The sequence below is a fragment of the Pongo pygmaeus genome, chromosome 4, assembly GCF_028885625.2.
Source record: "Pongo pygmaeus isolate AG05252 chromosome 4, NHGRI_mPonPyg2-v2.0_pri, whole genome shotgun sequence".
In the NCBI taxonomy this organism is placed as follows: Eukaryota; Metazoa; Chordata; class Mammalia; order Primates; family Hominidae; genus Pongo; species Pongo pygmaeus.
In genome coordinates this window covers 56,375,024-56,381,308 of record NC_072377.2, presented here as the reverse complement: position 1 = coordinate 56,381,308, position 6,285 = coordinate 56,375,024, and the positions used below count along the sequence as shown (strand labels likewise).

At 36.9% G+C, this 6,285-nt stretch overlaps 1 non-coding gene across 1 annotated transcript; it reads left to right on the top strand.

Annotated features, from left to right (window-relative positions):
- Positions 1–278: 278 nt before the first annotated feature.
- Positions 279–385, top strand: LOC129037656 (U6 spliceosomal RNA). The gene has a single exon (XR_008502893.1). It is a non-coding gene; the product is annotated as a U6 spliceosomal RNA (small nuclear RNA).
- Positions 386–6,285: the final 5,900 nt, after the last annotated feature.

The window sequence follows — 6,285 nt, the reverse complement described above, 5'->3', positions numbered from 1 at the left end:
TTTTTTTCCTGGAATTATTTTTCTTAAATACAAATTTTAATTCCCTATTCCATTCTTATTGTCTATAAGTCCAAGCTCTTAATTAAACATGGTTTTACAAAGCCCTTTAGAGTTTGGCTTCTTCCTGTCTCTTTAACCTCATCTCATTCAGTGTCCCTTTTTGTCCCAGTCTTCAAGTGGAAGGAAAATATTATTACTATACCATCTTGCCTTCATGCAGGAGTTTTCCCCATTTTAAGTTTGATGAGCTCCTGTTCTTCTGTCCAAAACCAGCCAAAGTGATTGCTTGGGCAGTACATATACTAAAATTAGAACAACAGAGAGACAATTAGCATGGCCTCTGAGCAAGAATGACGTGCAAATTCATGAAGTATTCTATATTTTTGTTCTGTATGGTTCCACTTTTATGAGGGTACCTAGAGTAGTCAAATTCATAGAGATAAACATTAAAACAGTGGCTGGCAGGGGCTGAGGGAGGGAGGAATGGGGAGTTATTGTATAACAGGCACAGACATTCAGATTTGTAAGATAAAAAGAGTTCTGTGGGGGTGGATTAGTAGCAAAACAATGTGAATGTATTTAATGCCACTGAACAGTACATTCAAAAATGGTCAAGATAAATTTCATGGTGTGCGTATTTTACCACAATTTTTAAGAACAGTCTAAGTTCCGTGGTCCCTTTCCTCTGAACCCATCCACGGAGGGAGTTAAGCACTTCCATTATTTAATCAGTAGACTGAAATAGCTGCACCCTAAGTGATGGTTAAGGACTATAACCTTGAACTCACTGTTGCTTAATACTCATCAAATGCTTAGTTGGGCAATATAAATTTGCAAAGGATTGCCTGAGTGATATATATATAGTCCATGTGTTCCTATAGATACAAAAAAAAAAAAAATCCTAAGAATAAGCTTCACAAGCAGAAATTTACACATCTGGACCATATGGTCTGTCCTCTTGTAAAACTGCTTTTATTGTATATAATTTGGCATTATGTCATCATTGGTCCATGGTAGAAGCCACTATAAGAAATAGCACTATGAAGTCGATATAATATATGGATGTTGTTGAGGATGGCACGTTGTTCTTTTTTTGATCACCTACAAGGAAAAACTTTCATTTCAGCACTAGGAATAGGTTCATTTTCTTTTTCTTCAGAGATAATATAAATAGTGTAATTGATTATGTTCTCATTTTTCTTACCTTCCAAAAAGCTTAGAGGCCAAACGCTTATTCTGGCATTTTTCCAGACCTTAACTATGTATTCTGTACACCCATATATTGTTGAGGTCAAATTATCTACGCAAAGTTATTTTTTTCCTCTGGATTTACGACTCCGGTATTCATTTTTTTCCTTTTATTTCATGTTGTGAGCCACTTTAAATACATTCTTGAATAAATAAACATAAACTAATAAGTTCATTCTTTCCTCTATGCTCTTACTGGATATTGCATATATTTGTATCATTACTTTTATCACCATTAATTTGTATTTACATATGTGCCATTCACATTGGACAATAAGCACCTTTAAAAAAAACTTTTATTTTAGGATCAGGAGTACATCTGCAGGTTTGTAATATAGGTAAACTCCTGTCATGGGGGTTTATTGTACAGATTATTTTATCACCTAGGTATTAGGCCTAGTACCCATTAGTTATGTTTCCTGCTCCTCTTCCTCCTCCCACCGTCCATCCTCCAGTAGCCCTAGTGACTGCTGTTCCCCTCTATGTGTCCATGGTTCTCATCATTTAGCTCCTACTTTTAAGTGACAACATGCAGTATTTAGTTTTCTGTTCCTGCTCTAGTTTGCTAAGGCTAATGGCCTCCAGCTCCATTCACATTCCTGCAAAGGGTATGATCTGTTTTATGGCTCTTTTGTGACTGCTTGGTATTCCATGGTGTTATATGTACCACTTTTTCTTTATCCAGTCTACCATTGATGGGCATTTAGGTTGATTTAATGTCTTTGCTATTGTGAATAGTGCTGCAATGAACATATACTTGCATGTGTCTTTTTTTTTTTTTTTTTTTAGCAGAGACGGGGTTTCACCGTGTTAGCCGGGATGGTCTCGATCTCCTGACCCTGTGATCCACCTGCCTCGGCGCCCCAAAGTGCTGGGATTACAGGCGTGAGCCACCGTGCCTGGCCTTGCATGTGTCTTTATGATAGAACAATTTATATTCCTTTGGTACGTACTCAGTAATGGGATTGCTGGGTCGAATTGTAGTTTTGTTTCTCGCTCTTTGAGGAATTGCCACACTGCTTTCCACAGGGGTTGAACTAGTTTACACCCACCAACAATGTGTAAGCTTGCCTTTCTCTTCACAACCTGGCCAGCATGCATTATTTTTTTACTTTTCAATAATAGCCATCCTGACTGATGTGAGATGATATCTCATTGTGGTTTTGATTTCCTTTTTTCTAATGATCAGTGATATTGAGCTTTTTTTCACATTCTTGTTGGCCACATGCATATCTTTTTTTGAGAAGTGTCTGTTCATGTTCTTTGTAGACTTTTTACTGTTATTTTCTTGAAATTATTGAAGTTCCATATAGATGCCAGATATTAGACTTTTGTTAATGCATAGTTTGCAAAAACTTTGTCTTATTCCGTAGGTTGTCTGTTACTCTGTTGACAGTTTCTTTTGCTGTGCAGAAGCCTAGGTTGTCTTCCAAGGTTTTTTATAGTTTTGCGTTTTACATTTAAGTCTTCAATCCATCTCAAGTTGATTTTTGTGTATGTTGTGATGAAGGGGTCCAGTTTCAATCTTCTGCATATGGCTAGCCAGTTATCCCAGCACTATTTATTGACTAGGGAGTCATTTCCCCGTTGCTTGCTTTTGTCAGCTTTGTTGAAGGTCAGATGGTTGTAAGTGTGCAGCCTTATTCTGGGCCTTCTATTTTTTTCCATTGGTCTATGTGTCTGTTTTTGTACCAGTACCATTATGTTTTGGTTACTATAGCCCATTAGTATAGTTTGAAGTTGCGTACTATGATGCTTCCAACTTTGTTCTTTTTGCTTAGGAATGCCTTGGCTTTTCTGACTCCTTCTCGGTTTCATGTGAATTTTAAACTAGTTTTTTCTAGTTCTGTGAAGAATATCACTGGTAGTTTGATAGGAATAGGGTTGAATCTATAAATTGCTTTGGGTAATATGGCCATGTTAACAATATTGATTCTTCCTATTCATGAGTATGAAATGGTTTTCCATTTGTTTGTGTCATCTCTGATTCATTTGACCAGTGTTTTGTAGTTCTCTTTGTAGAGATCTTTTACCTACCTGTTTAGCTGTATTCCTAGGTATTTTATTCTTTTTGTGGCAATTGTGAATGAGAATGTATTCCTGATTTGTCTCTCACTTTGACTATTGTTAATGTATAGGAATGCTAGTGATTTTTGTATGTTGATTTTGTATCCTGAGATTCTGCTCAAGTTGTTTATTGGCTGAAGGAGTTTTGGACAGACTGTGAAGTTTTCTACATATAGAATTATGTCTTCTGAAAACAGGGATAGTTTGACTTCCTCTCCTCCTACTTCAATGGCCTTTATTTCTTTCTCTTACCTGATTGCTCTGCTCAAGATTTCCAATACTATGTTGAATAGGTGTGATGAAAGAGAGCATCCTTGTTTCATGCTTGTTTTCAAGGGGAATGCTTCCAGCTTTTGCCCAGTTATATGATGTTGGCTATGGGTTTGTCATAGATGGTTCTTATTACTTTGAGGTATGTTCCTTCAATACTTCGTTTATTGAGAGTTTTTAATATAAAGGGGTGTTGAATTTTATTGAGAGCTTTTTCTGAATCTACTGAAATAATCATATGGTTTTTGTCTTTAGTTCTGTTCATGTGATGAATCACCTTTATTGATTTGCATATGTTGAAGCAACCATGCATCCCAGGGATAAAGCCTACTTGTCTGTGATGGAAAGCTTCTTGACATGCTGCTGGATTTGGTTGGTCAGTGTTTGTTGAGGACTTTTTGTATCAGTGTCCATCAAGAATATTGGTTTGAATTTTCTTTTTTTGTTGTGTCTCTGCCAGGTTTTGGTATCAGGATGATGCTGGCCTATAGAACGAGTTAGAAAGGAGTCCATCCTTCTCAATTTTTTTGGAATAGTTTTAGTAGAAATGGTACCAGCTCCTTTTTGTACATCTGGTAGAATTCAGCTGTGAATCTGTCTGGTCCAGGGATTTTTTTGGTTAGTAGGCTATTTATTACTGATTCCATTTTGGAGCTTGTTATTTGTCTATTCAGGGATTCAATTTCTTCCTGGTTTAGTCTTTGCGGGGTGTATATGTCCAGGAATTTATCATTTCTTCTAAATTTTCTGGTTTGTATGCATAGAGGTGTTCACAGTATTCTCTGATGGTTATTTCTATTCCTGTGGGGTCAGTGGTAATATCCTCTTTGTCATTCTAATTGTGTTTATTTGGATCTTTTCTCTTCTTCATTAGTCTAGCTAGTGTTCTATCTATTTTATTAATTTTTTAAAAAGACAACTAGTAGACTTGTTGATCTTTTTAATGGTTTTTGTATGTTTCAGTCTCCTTTAGTTCAGTTCTGGTTTTGGTGATTTCTTGTCTTCTGCTGATTTTTGGAGTTAGTTTGCTCTCGGTTTGCTACTTCTCTTAGTTGTGATGTTAGGTTGTTAAATTGAGATCTTTCTACCTTTTTGATGTGGGTGTTTAGTGCTATAAATTTCCATCTTAACACTGCCTTAGCTGTGTCCCAGAGATTCTGGTATGTTGTTTCTTTGTTCTTATTAGTTTCAAATAACTTTTTGATTGCTGCCTTAATTTCATTATTTACCCAAATGTCATTCAGGAGCAGGTTATTTAATTTCCATGTAACTGTATGGTTTTGAGCAATTTTCTTAGACTTGATTATTAATTTTTTTGTGTCAGGGTCAGGGAGAGTGATTGGTATGATTTTAGTTCTTTTGTATTTGCTAAGGATTATTTTATGTCTCATTGTGTGGTCAATTTTAGAGTATGTGCCATGTGGCAATGAGAAGAAGGTATATTCTGTCATTTTAGGGTGGAGAGCTCTGTAGATGTCTAGCAGGTCCATTTGATTCAGTGCTGAGTTAAAGTCTTGAATATCTTGGTTAATTTTCTGTCTTGATAAACTGTCAGCGTGGTGTTGAGGTCTCCCACTGTTATTAGGTGGGAGTCTAAGTCTGTCTGAAGGTCTCTAAGAACTTACTTTATGAATCTGGGTGCTCCTCTGTTGGATGCATATATACTTAGAATAGATAGGTCTTCTTGTTGAATAGAACTCTTTATCATTATGTAATTTCCTTCTTTGCCTTTTTTGATCTTTGTCGGTTTAAAGCTTGTTTTGTCTGAAATTAGGGTTGCAACCACTGCTTTTTTGTGTTTTCCATTACCTTGGTAAATTTTTCTCCATCCCTTTATTTTGAGCCTATGGGTGTCATTATCTGTGGATGGGTCTCTTGAAGACAGCATACCATTGGGTCTTGGTTCTTTATCCAGCTTGTCACACTATGCCTTTTAATTGGGGCATTTAGCCCATTTCAGGGTTAGTGCTGATGTGTATGGATTTGATCCTGTTATCATGATGTTAGCCGAATATTTTGCAGACTTTTTGTGTAATTGCTTTACAGTGTCACTGGTCTGTGTACTTAAGTGTTTTTGTAGAGGCTGGTAAGGGTCTTCTTACCCATATTTAGTGCTTCCTTCAGGAACTCTCATAAAGTAGGTCTGGTGGTAATAAATTCCTTCACCACTTGCTTGTCTGAAAATAATCCTATTTATCCTTCACTTATGAAGCTTAGTTTTGTAAGATATGAAATTCTTAGTTAGAATTTATTTTCTTGGCCACATGTGGTGGCTCATGCCTGTAATCTCAACACTTTGGGAGGCCGAGGTGGGCAGGTCACGAGGTCAGGAATTTGAGATCAGCCTTGCCAACATAGTGAAACTGTCTCTATTAAAAATACAAAAAATTAGATGGGTGTAGTGGTGGCGCCTGTAAACCTAGCTACTTAGGAGGCTGAGGCAAGAGAATCACTTGAACCTGGAAGACAGAGGTGGCAGTGAGCTGAGATCATGCCACTACACACCAGCCCAGGCAACAGTGCGAGACTCTGTCTCAAAAAAAAGAATATTTTTCTTTTCTTTAAAAATTTCTTTTCTTTAAGAATTTATTTTCTTTAAGAATATTGGATACCAGCCCCCAGTCCCTCTGGCTTATAGGATTTCTGCTGAGAGATCCACAGTTAGTCTGATGGGCTTCCCTTTGTAGGTGACCTGACCTT